At 37.6% G+C, this 19,092-nt stretch overlaps 1 protein-coding gene across 3 annotated transcripts in view; it reads left to right on the top strand.

The window, feature by feature from the left end:
* Positions 1 to 19,092, top strand: part of LOC130909059 (polyamine-modulated factor 1-binding protein 1-like) — a 283,508-nt gene continuing 264,416 nt past the window's right edge. For all 3 annotated transcript variants that reach the window (XM_057825134.1, XM_057825133.1, XM_057825131.1), the window contains exon 1: positions 1 to 409. The gene's annotated coding sequence lies outside the window, so the exon portion shown is untranslated. The remainder of the gene's footprint in view (positions 410 to 19,092) is intronic.

Below are 19,092 nucleotides of genomic sequence, written 5' to 3'. Positions count from 1 at the left end.
TCTTACTGTCTCGAAGGGTTATTGTGGGTGTGTCACTCTCACCTAACGAACCACACCTGTGGCTACCTGTGAAAGTTTGTTGATGAAGGAAGAAATGAAGCTCATGTTTAATTCACCAATTTTAAGATGCATATTTCCATGCATTACAAAAGATTTCTGTTTTGGAAAATATTGGAGCATTTACATACAGAATTTTCAAGTTAACAAACTACTTCCAGAACCAATTTTTTAAAGTAGGGGTACCACTGTATAACCTTTGAGCTCGCGCTGACGGTCAAACAACATGGATTGTAAACACGATCGCAACAAGACCGAAATGATTGAATGAACGCCATCGGATGACCGTTCCGGCTTCACGTGAGTCTTCGTGGATACAGCGCATCAAACACAGCCCTGAACTGCCCTCTATGTGAGTAACTTGATACAAAACTTTTAAAGTTTACTATTTGTCAACTGTTTTGGTCTGAGAAGCCCTTTGTGAACTTTACATGGTTGCCATGGCTCTAGAAATAAACTTGATTATAAAATCTTCCTGACCAATTTGGTAACCAAGGCAACATACCGTATTGACCCGACTATAAGACTGTGTGTTTTGCATTGAAATAAGACTGAAAAAGTGGGGGTCGTCTAATATTCGCGGTCTAGATGTTACACCCATTCACGACTTTAGATGGCGCCAGATATTATTGAAGCAATGTTCTGTCATGACAGATCTCAGCTACTCTCAAGTTTAACCAGTTTGCATTATTTTATTGCAAATGTTTTTCCTTATTCAGATTTGTTTCAAGATTACAGATAGTTAGACTTCACTTTGATGGTTAATGCAGTTATTGCAATTTTGTTTTATCACAATAGATTGGTTTATTTACATTTCAAAAACCAGAAGCCATTCATTTACGAATGTGACTGCGCTTTATTTTACATATTAAAATGTTCAGATATTAAGATGTGAATGAGGCATAATAACATGCTTTTTCTCTTAAATATATTGTTATAATCATTTGTTTCAGATGTACTGTAATTATTTTCTGTATAAAAATTAATTTGGTGTTCTAAAAGTCTTTTTTTTCAAACTTGAGTCTTGAAAAAGAGGGGGTCATCTTCTAATCAGAGCTGTCTTATATTCAGCCCAATACGGTACTTGTTGACAACATGCCGCCTCCTCTGACCCCTTCGAAGAGGGCTATTAGAAGTTTTTTTCAGCCAGCAGCAGCAGCCACTGTCAGTCATTTAAAAAGACACCAATGTTGTGGAAATGGGAAACAAACCACTAATTTTGCTACTGAAAGTCCGACCTGCATCAGAATTAGCATAACATTAAACTGTGTGACCTTGCTAACCTGCAAAACTCGCGTAGGAGGCTGTTTAGACAGTGTCCTACAGTTTGTGTTTTCAACTGTTTCTACTGTTACTGTAACGTTAATTAAACTGTAAGAAATGTACCGACTTCTGCTGAAACTATAGAACCAGAAACCTGCAGGAGTTAAGGATTTAGCCATCCTCAGCGCCACGTGAGCGCTGAGTGTTAACTTCTCGGTTGCGGGTCTCTCTGTATCAGATATGCTTGTGGCAAGACGTGATGTCCCGCCATTTGTTCTGGATTGTCCGGAAGAGCTGATTGAGGGATTTGATGGTGCAGACGTGGGCTTGTAGATGTCTTGCTTATCACCATGTTGTCAGCGTCAATCTTGCTCAGTCAGCTGCATGATGCGCGCTTGGGCTTCCGTGGTCAGAAAGCATCCTGGATCTTTTTGTCTTTATCTGCCCGTTGTCTTGGCGCTGCCAGTTCGAATCATTCCGAGTCCAACTGTTCATAGTATAAAATATATTCTGCTAGTTTTTTTTAAACTATGATATAAATACAATTTATTATTAGGGCTGTCAAACGATTAAAATTTTTAATCGAGTTAATTACAGCTTAAAAATTAATCGTAATTAATCGCAATTCAAACCCTCTATAAAATATGCCATATTTTTCTGTAAATTACTGTTGGAACGGAAAGTTAAGACACAAGACGGATATATACATTCAACATACGGTACATAAGTACTATATTTGTTTATTATAACAATAAATCAACAAGATGGCATTAACATTATCAACATTCAGTTAGAGATCCATGGATAGAAAGACTTTTAGTTCTTAAAAGATAAATGTTAGTACAAGTTATAGAAATTTTATATTAAAATCCCTCTTAATGTTTTCGTTTTAATAGAATTTGTAAAATTTTCAATCAAAGATAAACTAGTAGCTCACCATTGTTGATGTCAATAATTACACAATGCTCGTTCATAGTGCTGAAACCCACAGTCGAACCCAAGCGCCCAAAAACACTAGTAACAAGTGCACATTACACTGTTCTGTCATTTTAATCTTTTTGAGCGGGGCATGTGCCTTAATTGCGTCAAATATTTTAACGTGATTAATTTTAAAAATTAATTAATGCCCGTTAACGCGATAATTTTGACAGCCCTATTTATTATGTATTGGGTGGGTTAGGGTAATACAGTCAAACAGTAAATACAAGAAAAGATACTATTCTCTGATTATATTAAGTGTGTTAGAGTAATGCAAACAGTAAATATGAGACGGATACCATTTCCTTTATATGTATTGTTGTTCTTTTGTTTTATTGTCTTGTATAAATTTTTTAATACTGCTATCATCAAGTATTATTTCAACATTTTTCTTGACAGCCTTTTGGGCGCTGTGACGCCCTTAGCATTTGCTTAGCTCACCTTATGGACTGCACAGGTCTGTAATAATCCCCCTAATGTTCATGACAAAAAATATTTTAATTAGGGCTGTCAAAATTATCGCGTTAACGAGCGGTAATTAATTTTTAAAATTAATCCCGTTAAAATGTTTGACGCAATTAACGCACAAATGCCCCGCTCAAAAAGATTAAAATGAGAGCACAGTGAAAGGTGTACTTGTGTTTTTCGGAGTTTTGCCGCCCTCTGCTGGCGATTGGATGTGACTGATTTTATAGGCTTCAGCACGCATGAGCATTGTGTAAGTAATTATTGACTTCAACAATGGCGGGCTACTAGTTTATTTTCGATTGAAAATTTTACAAATTTTATTAAAACAAAAACATGAGTTTTGATATAAAATTTCTATAACTTGTACTCAAATTTATCTTTTAAGAACTACAAGTCTTTCTATCCATGGATCGCTTTAACAGAATGTTAATAATGGAAATGCCATCTTGTTGATTTATTGTTATAATAAAGAAATGCAGTACTTATGTACCGTATGTTGAACGTATATATCCATCTTGTGTCTTATCTTTCCATTCCAACAACAATTTACTGAAAAATATGGCATATTTTATAGATGGTTTGAATTGCGATTAATTACGATTAATTTTTAAGCTGTAATTAACTTGATTAAAAAATTTTAATCGTTTGACACCCCTAATTTTAATCTAATTTTATTCTACAAAACAAAGAAGAAATGTGGCTTGTCCAACGGAAGGTCTCATTAAATATTTGTTCCTCGATCGAAAAACCTCAACACAATAGAACAACAAAAATGTTCCCCGCATCCTTGTCAGGGTCACGTAATAGAGCGCTGAACATTCATAAGTCGGCACATCCCACCGAATGAAATGTCAAAAGGGCAGCAAAAATGATCTTTTCACATCTGGCAGGAATGACTTGTGCCCTTTTATTGTTCGGCGGCAGCACTCTAGGTTGTGCGATGGAACAGCCGTTGTATGTTAAAGCATAAAAAAGAGCGTTTTTATTTTTGCCCCTTTCCGGCTTCACTCGTCGCCCTTGACAAATGTGCTGGGCTCACAGCAGGCAAGCGTTTTGCTGAATGGTCCTTTCCCGTTGCCCACCCTTCAAGAGCAGGCGGTTGCCAAGGTAGCCCACCCCCAACACCCACCTCCCCCGCTATATTATAGGATTGAATTGCGTTTGACCTTTGTGGAGAACAATGGCACAAGGCCTTTCAATGTTTTTGGTCTTCTTAAACACCTTCAAGAAAGATCACTGTGTTCTGCCATGAAATCACAGACTGTACAATACCATTAAGTACAATGTATACGCTCACATACTGTAGGAAAGCTTGTAGTATTGGCTCAGCCACTTTGTAAATAGTAACTCCTATCACCCAGTTTGCGAATACAGTGGGATTAAAAAATATCTGAACCTTTGGGAATTTCTCATATTTTTGCATAATATCACCAACAAATGTGATCTGATCTTTTGTCAAAACCACACAGATGGAAAAAACAGTGTGTGCTTTAACTAAAACCACCCAAACATTTATAGGTTTTCATATTTTAATGAGGATAGTATGCAAGCAATGACACAAGAGGGGAAAAAAAAGTAAGTGAACCATCACATTTAATATTTTGGCCATAGACTTCATAAACTATTGACATGACACGGGAAACGGGGCCGATTCGTAGGGGGCCAATTTTCAAAAACTTCAAATTCAAATATTAACAAAACCAAAGCTGCTTCCGACCTAAAACTAAAACAGGCACCCACCTTAGCCGTATATGAGTCTCCATGAGCAGCGGCATCAAAAAAATTCAAAGACGTTCCCTTATAAAATCCTGATTATTTTTTTTTTTATATATAAGACAACTTTAATTGGCTGTAAAAGTCTCAGATTTTACACTAGATGCACAAAAATCACCAAATGCAGAGATAATTACCTATATTTTCAGGATCAGTAGCAATATTTAAACATGTTTTTGTAGTTTTTGACCAAAATAGCTTTTTTCCCCTTCTTTTTCTAATGTACTGCGTTTTCAACAGCTAATAAATCACTCAATTTAACATCAGAAACTTAATACTTGAGGAAAACATGCAGAATCAATGATAATTAATATGTAAATAGATTATGAATAAATTCTATATAAAATCACAACTTATAGAATAGCTGTTTATAATAATTATACACTATATACTGTTAGCGAATGAGGCTAGTGGCAGCCTGGGTTAATAGAAGCTTTTCTGGCAAAAATTCTTGTGAATAAATGCTTAAATCCCCAAATTCTTCATTGATATGGACGTAAAACAGTCTCGATTCTTGGTTAAAAGCAAAAAACCGTGCAGTTAGCGTTTATTTTACGTATATTGACAAAGGACAATGCTACTATGTTAGCGAATGAGGCTAGCGGCTGCCTGGCATAAAAAGAGCTTTTGTGGCGCAAATTCTTGTGAATAAATGCTTAAATCTCTGAATTCTTTATAGATATGGACGTAAAACCGTCTCGATTCTTGGTTAAAAGTAAACAATGTGGCTAGTCAGTTACAAATATTAGCCGCCTCCATGTGTAAACAAAGAAGAAAATTCCTGCGAATAAATGCTTCAAACACGCATGCATGGTACGAAAAATATAATATTTACCTTGAATCCTCGAACAAATCACTCCTGAGACGATCCTTCCTGTTTATATGCGGTACAGATTTCGTAGTTAAATCCAATCGTGAGTAAATCCAAGCTTAAATCCGACATGAGCGTGTGCCGTCTTCGGCTATTACTAAATGAAACTCCGGCCCCTCTGATAAGGCGTCGCGCAAAGAATGACAAAGTGACACGTCAACAGTAATGATGTCTATGATTTTGGCAGCAATAACCAGACGCTTCCTGTAATCTTGGCCCATTCTTCTCTACAAAACTGCTATAGTTCAGTCAGATTCCTGGGATGTCTGGCATTAATCGCTGTCTTTAGGTCATGCCACAGCATCTCTATGGGGTTCAAGTCTGGACTTTGACTTGGCCACTCCTTAACGTGGATTTTGTTCTTCTGAAACCATTCTGAAGTTGATTTACTGCTGTGCTTTGGATCATTGTTTTGTTGCAGCATCCATCCTCTTTTTAGCTTCAACTGTTTGACAGACGGTGATAAGATAATTATTAAATGGTTATTAAATATTTGCTTTTACCAATGAAGGCTCATAATAAAGTATTGATTGCTATAATAGGTGTTCCATGATTGATTGCAGTAAGAGACATTTTTGGGATTGATAACGATAGACATGTTTAGCTCTTGATAAAACTGCCTTGTCATTCTGACCGGTTTAAACCGGCCCAGGTTCTACAGGCCAACTTCAAGGACAAGCCACAGACATTGAGGAACTAAACTGTTTGGGACATTTAAGAAATCATATTGTTACATTTTATTACTTGCCAAATGATATTGCCTAATGAAATGTATTTGATGAGATGGTATGTTTTGGACATTTTAGGATGTTTTGTCTTGAAGAGGCTTCTTGACTTTTCAAGGGCAGAGGTAAAAGGATGCAGCTTTGCTGAAATATGTTAACACACATGTATATAATTTCACCTAAATGTGCACACATAGCCGAACAAAGACAAGGTGTGTCGCCAGCTTGCTTCCGTTTTTTCCCTTTTAGGGCAAGACACCCGTCTGTTGCTCGGGCCATCCCAATAATAGAACAATTGCGAAAGCTGGATAGTTTCCCCTCTGTCTCCTTGCAAGCTTTTCAACCAAATTGAGTGCTCTCTCCTTATTTTGGGTAATATTATAAATGTCTACCTAAGGATTCGTATTTGAACATGACAGACGGCCTCCGGTTTTCCTGCAAAACATACTGATAAACTTATGAATTCATTCTTCCATTAATGATTGCACGTTGTCCAGGCCCTGAGCTAGCAAAACAATCCCAAACCATAATGCTCCCTCCACCATGCTTCATGGTGGGGATGAGGTGTTGATGTTCATGAGCTGTTCCATTTTTCCTCCACACATGATGTTGTGTGTTACCCACAAACAATTCAACTTTGGTTTCATCAGTCTACAAAATATTTTTCCAAAACTTCTGTGGAGTGTTCAGGTGTCATTTTGCAAACATTAAAGGAGCAACAATTAAAAAAAAAATTTTTTTTTAGACAGCAGTGGATTCCTACGTGGAGTAGTTTTATATATAGTTGATGTGTGCACAGAGATAGTGGACTTTCTGCACTCAAAGGTTTTTTTTTTTTTTTTTTTTTTTTACTTCTCTGAGTATTCTGCGCGGAACTCTTGGCGTCATCTTTGGTGGACGGCCTCTCCTTGAGAGAGAAGCAACAGTGCCAAACTCTCTCCATTTGTAGACAGCTTCTCTGACTGTCGATTAATGAACATCCATACTTTTAGAAATGGTTTTGTATCCTTACCCAGCCTTTTACAAATCAGACAGCTCTTTTGACCAAGCCATGATGCATATCAGACCATGCTTCTAATCAAGACAATTCTTACTAGGTGTGTGTTTTATAGTGGGCAGGGCATTAAAATACGAAAACCTATAAATGTTTGGGTGGTTTAAGTTAAAGCAGTTTTTTTCATCTGTGTGATTTTGACAAAGATCAGAGCACGTGAGGTTGATTTTATGCAGGAATGTGAGAAATTCCAAAAGGTTCAGATACTTGTTCATGCCACTGTAGATAACCAAGTGGGTGCAGTGCATTAGAACATGACTATTAGCTGAGTTGTTTTAGAAATGCTATATTAACCATATATTGTCTAGCTAAAATGTTTTAAAATACATGTTTGCTCGCAATGCATGACAAAGGGTTGTATTATAAATAGAAAATGGCGTTTTCTGCAGGCCATACATCACTCATGACCGTTAAGTTCCTCACCCAATGCACGATATGCTCTTCTCAGCTCAGCTCTCTCCATGATACAGTGCAGAGGCTGGCTGATCTGGCTTCGAATAGCCTGCAGCCAATGGATTTTCTCTGGATAATACAATGTTTGGGACAGAGAGGTAGGGATTAGTCCAGACGGATACATTCAGCACCCCCCACATGGCCAATCTAATTAGACTGGAATCAGTTTAAGATGAAAGCAAGCTCTAGCATCACCACACTAAATACTGGAATTAGTATTCCCCGCATGGGAATTTAATGACAGAGACTGAAAATCCAATCACATTTACTCTCAGTTTAGCCCATCACGCATCAGGCCTGGACAATGACGGAATCAAACAACAACAATGCTGATTTGCCTGTCAATAGATATTGGCTAGCATCACATTTGAAGCCACTTGCGTATTGGCATTGCTATGTTGTCGGGATTTAATAAGAATAAACAGCTCATCATCACATATTTAGTTTGCTTCACATACACACCTTTTGTCTGAGTATTAGCAGGCCTGAATAAAGAACGGAAAGACAGTGAAAATGGCAATAAAGCTCCAGCAAACGGATGAAATGTACTAATTGTAACTAATTGTAAGATTTGAAGATTTTTTAAAATGCCAAATGCATAAAATAGATATAATTACGCGAATCCCGAATCACATAAACACTCCATATTTGGAGTTGTAGTGGGGTAAGGTTGTAATTCGTAGGTAACGTTCCCTCGAATTATTTAAACAGACACACAAGCTCTCTGAGCGCACTGAGGACCACTGTGAGCAACATCGGATGTGTACTAGACATGTGCCGACTACCGGTTTCGAGGTATACAGCGGTATGAAAATGTTACGGTTTCAAAACCGCAAAAATTTCCTTCATATCCTCCCTATTATTGCCCGAATATAGGACGCTGTTTTTTGCATTGAAATAAGACTGGAAAAAGTGGGGGTCGTCTTATATTCGCGGTCTAGACATTAGACCCATTCACGACTCCAGATGGCGCCAGATATCATTGAAGCGATGTTCTGTCATGACAGAGCTCAGCTACTCTCACGTTTAACCATTTTGCATTATTTTATTGCAATGTTTTTCCTTATTCAGATTTGTTTCAAGACTACAGTTAGTTAGACTTCACTTTGATGGTTAATGCAGTTGTTGCAATTTTGTTGTTTTATTACAACAGATTGGTTTATTTACATTTCAAAAACCAGAAGCCATTCATTTACGAAGGTGATAGCACTTTAGTTTACATATTCAAATGTTCAGATATTAAGATTTGAAAGATGCAAAATAACATGCTTTTTCCCTCAATTTTATTGTTATTATTTGTTTTGGATGTACTGTAATTATTTTCTGTATAAAAATTAATTTGGTGTTCAAAAAGTCTTTTTTTTCAAACTTGAGTCTTGAAAAAGAGGGGGTCGTCTTATAATCAGGGCCGTCTTATATTCGTGCCAATGTGGTACTTTTATATCCCAAAAATGCAGAGAGAAATCCCTTGCTTGCAGCTACAAGGCTCAACCCTCCCCCAGCAGTTTTTGCTCAGTGTCAGTAAGTCAGCTGTGCTACACGATGGCTGGAGGAGGTGAAGCTCCTGAACTTTTTCCCCTCATCGAAGAAAACTAAATCGCTGGTCTGGGAATACTTCGGCTACAGCAGTGCTTCTCAATTATTTTCTGTTACGCCCCCCCCAAGGAAGACGTAAATGTTTCGTGCCCCCCCAACTCTCTGCCACCACTGTAAATAGTATCATTTGTCTATAATATTAGTCACATCCAAACTGTAAAAATACACTCAAGGTACATTTTTGACAATTTGATACTGAAAAATAAAATGTAATAAAATCAGTAAATAATAACAAATTCAAATTGATTGGAAACATTTACTCTTCAGGACAACATGCCAAAAAATTTGACCGAAAAAAACCAAACTGAATAGAAGGGGGAAAAAAGTGTCTTTGGACAGAAGGAAAGTTTTTATTTTCGCTGATTCACCACAGTGCTCACTGGTTTACTGATTTAACACTGACAAAGCGGGACGATTGTGACATTTGGCAATATTCGGCATGTTTTCGCTGAAAAACAATCAAGCGGCTTATCAATGAGCTTGAGGTCTTTAAGTGGCGTCTTAACTGATTTGGCTTCAGACTCTCCACTATAATCATTTTTAGACTCAGTAAACAGTGGTCTTTCCTCATTTCCCACTATATTAAAAGTCTAAGCCAAAAGGCAAACGGCCCGAAAAAAGCGCATTCTCGGCGGCCGAGGGAGAACCGTAGGTGAGGGCGGTGGTCGTGACGATCCCAAGCCGAAAACGGCACTTCTCGGCCGGACACGTGAGAACCGGAGAAGACAGTGGGTCGCTGCGTGAGTCCAGCTCTGCATGAGTCTCTTCCGTGTGCTCTTGCTTACTTCAAAAATACTGCACGCACTTTGAAAATGAGAGCGCCACTGCCACCCACGGAGTGGATGTGCAAGTACACTTTATTCTAGTACGGCCCAAAAAAAAAAAAAAAAAAAAAAGCATGTTCCCCGAGGTCACTCGCGCCACCCCTGGCATCGCTCTGCGCCCCCCTGGGGGGGGGCGCCCCACCATTTGAGAAGTACTGGGCTACAGAAAAATTACAGATGACCGTGGCTTAGGGAACCTCTGCCATGTTTGACTGTGGGGACCGTGTTCTTTTCTTTTAAGGCCTCGTTGGTTTTTTTTCCTGTAAACTCTATGTTGATGCCTTTTCCCAAAAAGCTCTACTATTGTCTCATCTGACCGGATGGGTATCCCACCATAGTCCCTTTTTATTCAGACGCCGACTGATAGTACGGGTTGACACTGTTGTACCTTCGGACTGCGGGACGGCTTGAACTTGTTTGGATGTTGAGGTTCTTTATCCACCATTCGCAGTCTTTCGTTGAAATCTCTTGTCAATGTTTCTTTTACGTCTACATCTAGGGGGGTTAGCCACAGTGACATGGGCTTTACACTTATTGATGACACTGCACACGGTAGACACAGGAACATTCAGGTCTTTGGAGATGGACTTGTAGCCTTGAGATTGCCCATTCCTTCTCACAGTTTTGCTTCTCAAGTCATCAGACAGTTCTTGGGTCCTCTTTCTTTTCTCCATGCTCAATGTGGTACACACAAGGACACGGGACAGAGGTTGAGTCAACTTTAATCCATTTTAACTGGCTGCAAGTGGGATTTAGCTATTGCAACCACCGGCTATGTGCCACAGGTAAGTAACAGATGCTGTTAATTACACTCATTAAAGAAGCATCGCATGATTTTTCAAAGGGCGCCAATACTTTTGTCAAGCCCATTTTGGGAGTTTTGTGTAAATTGATAATGATTTTTCCCCCCATTCTCTTTTGTGTTTTTTCATTGCAATCAAAATAAATGAAGATATTATTACAGAAGCATTTGTAATTGCAATCATTTTCTGGGAGAAATTGAGCATTATCTGACAGAATTGCAGGAGTGCCAACACTTTTGGCCAGCACTGTATATGTTTGAATGATTTGTTAAAAGCATTGTAAAAAAAAAAAAAGTTTGCATTTTATAGCATTTAAGCTAGCAATAGAATGCAAATGCAATGGAATTTATTTCGTATTCGCATTTAAAGCTCTTTTGAAAGTGCAATCTTTTTTGTGGGAAAATGTGTTTGAACGATTTGTCAAGAGCATTATAAAGAAATAACATTAGCATTTCATAGCATTTAAGCTAGCGGACTTTTACAAGGCAAGTCAACCTATCAGTCTTTTGTTGTACTTGATCCTAATTTATTAATTTTTTAAAATACCGTTTTAGGTTAAGCTCAGGTATTTTATTTTTAAATGCATTTATTGCTCTTGTGAAATGAAAATGCAATCCTACATTGTTGGGAAAAACGCTATGGAATTTCATTTTTGTATTCGCATTTTATGCTCGTTTGAAAGTATAATCTTGGAAAATAGCAGTTTTTGTGGGAATATGTATTTGAACGATTAGTTAAGCGCATTTTTAAAAAAAAATAATAATCCTGAGACCGTTCTTTGGTCTTTCTTTTCTCCATGGTAAATCGTGTAACACTTGGACATGCTCAATTTGGTACACACAAGGACACAGGCAGCGGTTGAGTCAACTTTAATCCATTTTAACTGGCTGCAAGTGTGATTTAGCTATTGCAACCACCTGTTATGTGCCACAGGTAAGTAACAGGTGCTGTTAATTACACAAATTCGAGAAGTGTCACGTGATTATTCAGAGTGCAAATACTTTTGTCCGGCCCATTTTTGAAGTTTTATGTAAAATGATAAGGATTTTTTTTATTTTATTTTTTTTTTTTTATTTCCATTCTCTGTTGGGTTTTTTTTTTTTCATTGCAAGCAAAATAAATGAAGATATTACTACCAAAGCATTAGTAATTGCAATCATTTTTTGGGGAGAAATTGAGCATTATCTGACAGAATTGCAGGGGTGCCAATACTTATGGCCAGCACTGTACGTCTGAATTTTGGGGGGCTTGGAACAGATAAGGGCATTTACATGGAAAATGCGTGTCTAATAACAAAATTTCAGTTTGCCAAAACAACTTCCAGAACCAATTAATTTCGTAAGTAGAAGTACCACTGTACCTGGTGTCATAGGAAGGGGATTTTGTTTTATTACTACATAAACTGAGGAATCCCTGCGGTTCAGCAGCTCATTAATTAAACAAACCACATCAATAGTCAGGTGTGAATCCAAAGATGTTTTATGTCTTCTTTCTGTTTTGAAAGGCTTTGCCCTTGTTTCATGTGCTCACAATGAAATTTCGCTAATTATCTCCTTGCTTCAAAACCTTTATTTCTGCACAAGAATTTGGATGAATCAGATCAGCGTGAGAGTCACCAAGCATGTTGATTTGTTTGATTTTTCATCACTTTGCAGCAGACAAAACTGACTTTTGCAGGCCAAGTTCTTTTGAAACTTTTCTTCCCTTATTATCATTATTTTTCTGACTTGAGTTGGGGGAAATCTATTTTAAGCCCTCCAAAATGTGAACCTTATTCCAGCAACGGGATGGTGATTAACAGGAGATATCATTAATAACTAATACGCATACCACCTGGGTTCCAGTCAACATACGGTATATTACAGCTCCACCTGCAATCCATCCGCTTTTTTACACATGAGGCATCTGGAAACCCCCTGTGCTCACACGCACGATGCCGAATGTTATTATTTATTGCTTCTTTTGTTAGAGCTAGTCTGTGAACTAGGGATTGCATGACAATTTTTACAAGTTGACAGTAATGGGATGAAAGTAGACTTGACAAGTGTTGATGGTGAGAACAGTGCACCATTCATTTATTTTTTTTAATCAAAGGAGGAACGGTTCCTTTGCAATTATCATATTCATGGATCTGCTACCTAATTGCCGCCCCCTGCCATTAAGCAATAAAACAGTCACGTACATCTGGTAATTGGGGAAAAAAGCCTTTTGGTGCAGACTGTGTATATCATGGAAGTATGCGGGACTAGGGGGGAAACTCAAATTACTGGGTAAATTTTCCTCTGTAAAAAGCTCAAATTATTTCATTGAATAAATGTATCGACATTTTTAGAAGATTGGAATTGGATCGGAACTAGAGGCGTGCGAAATGTCCGATTCTTAGATTATTCGCGATTCGGCCGTGGAAGAATCGAGAACGATTCACAAACATGCAAATTCAGATTATTGAATTATACTAAACTTGAGAACGATAAACCGATACGACCGGATATCTGGTTTTACAGGTGAGAGATGCAGCTGTATCGATAGTAAACTTACCATTCGACAGTAATTAACCATTTAATATTCAATGACAAAACCACAACAAAACCACTGTAACGCACGCTCCGTAGCGTTTTCTTCACAGCCCAAAACGAAACTAGTAGTGGCAGCGAAGCAACATGCTAAAACAATGGACAGTTTGAGCACAGACGCCAGCGACGTGCAGCGATGGATTTTCAACGCACTCAGGAAAACAAAAGTCGGACTTTGAAGTGATGAAGGGAGCCAGATCTGTTCGCAAGGGACAGAGCTAGTGTGACGCGGTATAGAGATCGTGAGTTTTTAACCCTGGAAAATAACTCCCTTACAATGGTGGAAAGGGAAGCGCGACCCACTGGAGATTTTGTTTCCACGAAACGCAGTCTACTTAAACATGAATATGTGGATTAGTTGATCTTCCTCAAGAAAAATCTGCCCTTCAAAAAAGATATGGACAGTGATGAGGAATAAAAATGTGGAAGCACAGGCATAAGTGAAATATTTTGCTGTGTATAAGGTTAAAGTAATGATTAATGACCTGTCTGTCTAAAATGCCATGTTTTTATTCCCCCAATTATACCAGTGGTAAAGCATAATTTATTATTTATTTATGATAACATAGCAGGTTTAATTCCTTTTTTTTCTAGAGCTGCTGCATATAATTATTATTTTTGGTTTGTAAGATGTATACGTTGAAAGTTTGCACTTAAATTACTTACCTCTTTTGTTCAAAACACCAGGAAATAGTTATTTAAATTACTGCACTTTATTGTTGTCTGTCACTGGAGTTTTATTGTATTATTAATCCCATCCAACAAAATGACGGTCATATAGTAAGCCTAATTTTTTTTTTTCATAAAAAAATAAAACATAACATTGGTATGAAATTTTGTTGTTTAATTTTGCTATTAGTAATGTGGTCTTTTTTATGTTAAAAATACTGTCCGATCACACATAACAAATGCTTACTATTGTATTGTTTTCACTCTGTATCGAACCGTATCGTTCTTAAACTGTATCGACTCGCTCGGCCATAAAAATTTATTGTTTTTTATTCGAATCGTAACCCGTGTATCTAGATACATATCGAATCGGCTTCATGCCAGAGATTCCCAACCCTAAATTATACCAGGTAAAATGGATGTAAAACACAGTCAGCGCGGTCTTTGGGACGCAATGAGGAACGGACCGAGAGTAAATATCATGTTCAACTCATGCCGCTAGATAAAAACACAATAATACCTGACTGCGGCCAACAGCCGCGACAAGCAACGCCCAGTTGCTAGTTGCTTTCAAACATTCGGCTACAGTAGATATCATATATATGTAGAACTAGATGCAAAATGACAGACGACGGCGGTGTTAGAAACTGGATTATTGAACCGAGATGCAAAATGACACTTTCCGGCATTTGTAAACAGCCGCCATCTTAAAGCAGTACTAAAGCAGTGACTTCTCTAGAAGGCTCTGTTGTAGCGAACCTAATTAACTTTTGATCTAAAATACTCCTAATTCGGCAGAATCTTGTCTTGAATCTATCTTTAAATGATGAAACAGTTTTAAAACTTTGACAAAAGTAGACAGAAGGGAAATTATGGAATAACGGGAGCCATTTTAACAACTGTAACAGTTGATTCACAACATTAAATTAATTGAATGTAGTTTAAAGCTGCTGATACAGAATGGGGACTGGAGTATTTTATTTACTGTTATTTATTTATTATTATTTTTTTTTTATATTTGTTTACTGTTATATGCTAACTTGATACTGAAATAGTAGTTTGGTTTAGCCTGAGAGGATTTTTGAACAATTTTGGAACTAATGTACAAAACATTAAAAAAAAAAAAAAAAAAAGGAGGGGGGTGCATCAATAATCGTTTTATAATCGAATCGGAGCTTCTGAATCCTAATCGAATCGTTAGGTGCCCAAAGATTCCCAGCTCTAATCGTAACGTTAAAAGTTTACAGAAGTGCAGCAACAGTAGACTTCACAAAAGTAGAAAAAAAAAAAATGGATAGTAAGATGCTTAAATACGAAAATATGCATACGGTAATTTTCGGACTATAAGGCGAACCTGCAGGGTTTCCCTTAGATGCAGCCCACCACCACGGCTTCAAAAAATCCTGAGTCGGACAGCCTCACCATGCCGTGCCACGGCGAAAAAAAAAAAAATTAAAAAATCATGTTTTTCTTTTCCAAGAAGAACCATAACAAAGATATGTTTATGGTATTTGAAGTACATTTTTTGTTCGATTTTCACACTACTTTCTGGAGGCGACAAAACTTTTGTCTTGCCAAAATTTGACCTTTATGTCTTCGTTAAATGATAAATCATTTTTCAGTGAAACAAATATATTTTTGTTAGGGCTGTCAAAATTATCGCTTTAACGGGCGGTCATTTTTAAAATAAATCACGTTAAAATATTTGACGCAATTAACGCACATGCCCTGCTCAAACAGATTAAAATGACAGCAGTTGTTACTTGTGTTTTTTGTCTCCCTCTGCTGGCGCCTTGGTGAGACTGATTTTATGGGTTAGTACCATGAGTGAGCATTGTGTAATTATTGACATCAACAATGGCGAGCTACTAGTTCATTTTTTGATTGAAAATTTACAAATTTTAATAAAACGAAAACATCAAGAGGGGTTTTGATATAAAATTTCTATAACTTGTACTAACATTTATCTTTTAAGAACTACGTCTTTCTATCCATGGATCGCTTTAAGAGAATGTAAATAATGTAAATGCCATCTTGTTGATTTATTGTTATAATAAATAAATACAGTCCTTATGTACCATATGTTGAATGTATATATCCGTCTTGTGTCTTATCTTTCCATTCCAACAATAATTTACAGAAAAATATGGCATAATTTATAGATGGTTTGAATTGCGAATACTTACGATCAATTAATTTTTAAGCTGTAATTAACTCGATTAAAAATTTTAATCGTTTGACAGCCCTAATGTTTGTACATTCAACATCATTTGGGAGGGTCTTAGCCTTCATATGAGCCATTTCTGAAACCAATTGAATAATTAAAAGTCACATTATTAGCAATTGTTTCTACAAAATGGATAAGCGACAAGACTTTTGTCAGGGACTGTATATATTCATTATTTTACACTGTTGGTCTACTGGATATAACCCGTTTTGACCAGAGTATGTAGTGAAGGAATCTGACCTTTTAGCCAGATTGCCGTAATTACGCCAGCTGAACCGCTGGACCCGCGCTGGCGCAGCTCCAGCGACCCAGGCCGGCGAAACTCCCACCACCCGGCCAAAAGGCCAAACTACACGCGTTCACCTTAGTCTTAACCCCTTGTACTGACTCCATTTTGAAAGCTGGAAGAAGGCTTCAAAACACAAGTTAACAATTTTTTCAGGTCGACAAGGTTCAAACAGCAAGGCAAACAGCAAATAGGTCCCCGACAGAGAGGCAATTCTGAATCCAGGGTCCGTAGAAAGAACAAAAACGCCAATGAACATACCACAAAACTATTCAGTCTCATTTTTTTCTGTTGAATGTTTAAGCTTCAAAACGCTTCGTTGAGCATGTTTGGTTGTCAATGGGACATCAATATTACAAATTTTGACAAAAGATTTGGGGATTTCTTTTGTCTTTTTGGGTCCAAAATGTTGATTATAATTGGTCAGCGAAGAAAACAACACTTTGGACATGAAGGTTATAGTGTCCTTAAAAAAGTGACCCAACTAGGCCATTGTGAAGATTTTTTTTCTTTGAAATATAAAGGCAACGTCATTGGTTAAACTAATTACACTATTACTACCAACCATGTATGAATAGTGTATGAATAGTGCACCATGTAGCTTAATAACCGATAATGATTTGGGTTATTTTTAGTTGCTAATCATGATTTTCATGACTGACATAAAAAGCTAGTGGGGAAAAAACTTGTTTCAAATGTGCGCAGTCGATATGCATGACAAGCCGCAATCACTGCTAGTATTGTTCAGCACGCATGCGTAAGAAGAGGCCCGTTAGGAGTAAACACAGACAGACAGGCCAACAGATAGAGTGACAGAGACGTTGAAAGAAGGCGGGTGATAGTATTGAAGTGAGAGAGAGAAAAAGAAGAGCGGCGACCTGAGAGGAATCAAACAGGGGCTCCGTGCAGCAGAGCTATGTCGACAAATGAGCGTGTTATGGCTGCCCGCTGGGACATCCCCGCCAGATCGTTTGTGCTGTTTCCCAACGTGTTGTGAGGAGGGCCACAGCCCCACACGGGGAACACGTGAAGGCGTAAAGATGGGATTGCTTAAGACACATGAAACAAGGTGTTTTTTGATGCTATCTCCAGCGGACAAAAGCTTGATTTCCTGTTTTTGCTGGTGACACAAAGGGTGCTGTGTAGTTTGTTGTTGTTGTTTTTGATTGTCAGGGCTGTAAATAACTAAACACACAAGACGACAAGAAGTTGTGAAGATGCTGTGGATGTGAGTGCTATTTGAAAAAAAATGTCTGACACGCTTTTTCTTTCTTCACCTGTTAGAAGAACCAAACAGTTTGTCGTTGTGTCAGCTGTGTTGTTTACTCCCGACCTGTCCAGTGTGGAGTCACACATAAGTCGTCTCAATTCTGAAGAGGAGGGCTGCAACTAACGATTATTTTTATACCATAATTTCCCGAATATAACACGCACCCCAAATTTACTTGTAAAATCTAGGGAAAATTGTTGTGCCCGTGTATAACACGCACCAATAAATAAAAGAATACAAGAAAACTGAGCTCGTGTACAGATACAGAAATGTCATTTTACTGACTGGTGAAACACAGCACAAGCATACCACATTGGTAGTTCAAAACATTACCGTAAACTGACAATATGTACTGTAATAATATGATCTGACAACTTCTCCAACTTACCAGAATCCAGGAGAAAACAAAACAGATGTGACTTTACTTTTAAAGGCTGCAGTATAATTTGCTCGTTTCATCATGATGAATAAATGTGTCTTCCATGGACTGATACGGTAAAATAAAAGTGAGGACTGAAGTCGGAAATCGGAAAGAGCGCAAACGCTGTAGACTAACAAGAGGAACTATGGTTATCTGGGTTTGAGTTTCCCGAGGGACTGATATATTTGACGGACACAGGAAGTCTGTGTTGTGTTACGTTTTTTTATGGTCCGAGTTGCAATAAACGTTGACTCAAATGAGTTCAAGAAACTAAATTCTGTGCTGAAGAGTGAAAAAAGCAGAATTTAACACAGACTAAACCATTCGACCAATCAGCGTGAAGTATTGGAGAAACAAAATGGTAACGTCATGTACCGTAATGGTTGGCAACGGATCGCCACATATGTTTTCTTCAACACAACATGGCCGTATCAATAAAAAAAAAATTGGTCTTTGTATATTGCAGAAAACAGACAAGACTGAAAAAGCAGTTTCTGCTCTTGCACCCCTCTTTAAAAGAAACTGCTGTATTTTAAGATAAAACAACTGTTGTGTTTAATAGAACAATATGTGTATATGCTGCCATAGCAGACTCATGGCACATGAAGCCCCCAACTATTTTTAATTTGTCCATTTTACCCTGAAAACCCCCGTTTACAAACGTCGCGCAACCGCTTTTGTTTCAACCCAGCCATAAAATGAAGGTAATTAATTATATTTATTATTCAAAATGTCTGTCCTTTTTAGCTTAGAATCATTAATTGATGTCTCATATTTAATT

The sequence above is a fragment of the Corythoichthys intestinalis genome, chromosome 20 (genome assembly GCF_030265065.1).
Source record: "Corythoichthys intestinalis isolate RoL2023-P3 chromosome 20, ASM3026506v1, whole genome shotgun sequence".
NCBI lineage: Eukaryota > Metazoa > Chordata > Actinopteri > Syngnathiformes > Syngnathidae > Corythoichthys > Corythoichthys intestinalis.
The sequence above is the reverse complement of the archived record's forward strand: the minus strand, read 5'-3'. Positions and strand labels throughout refer to the sequence as shown.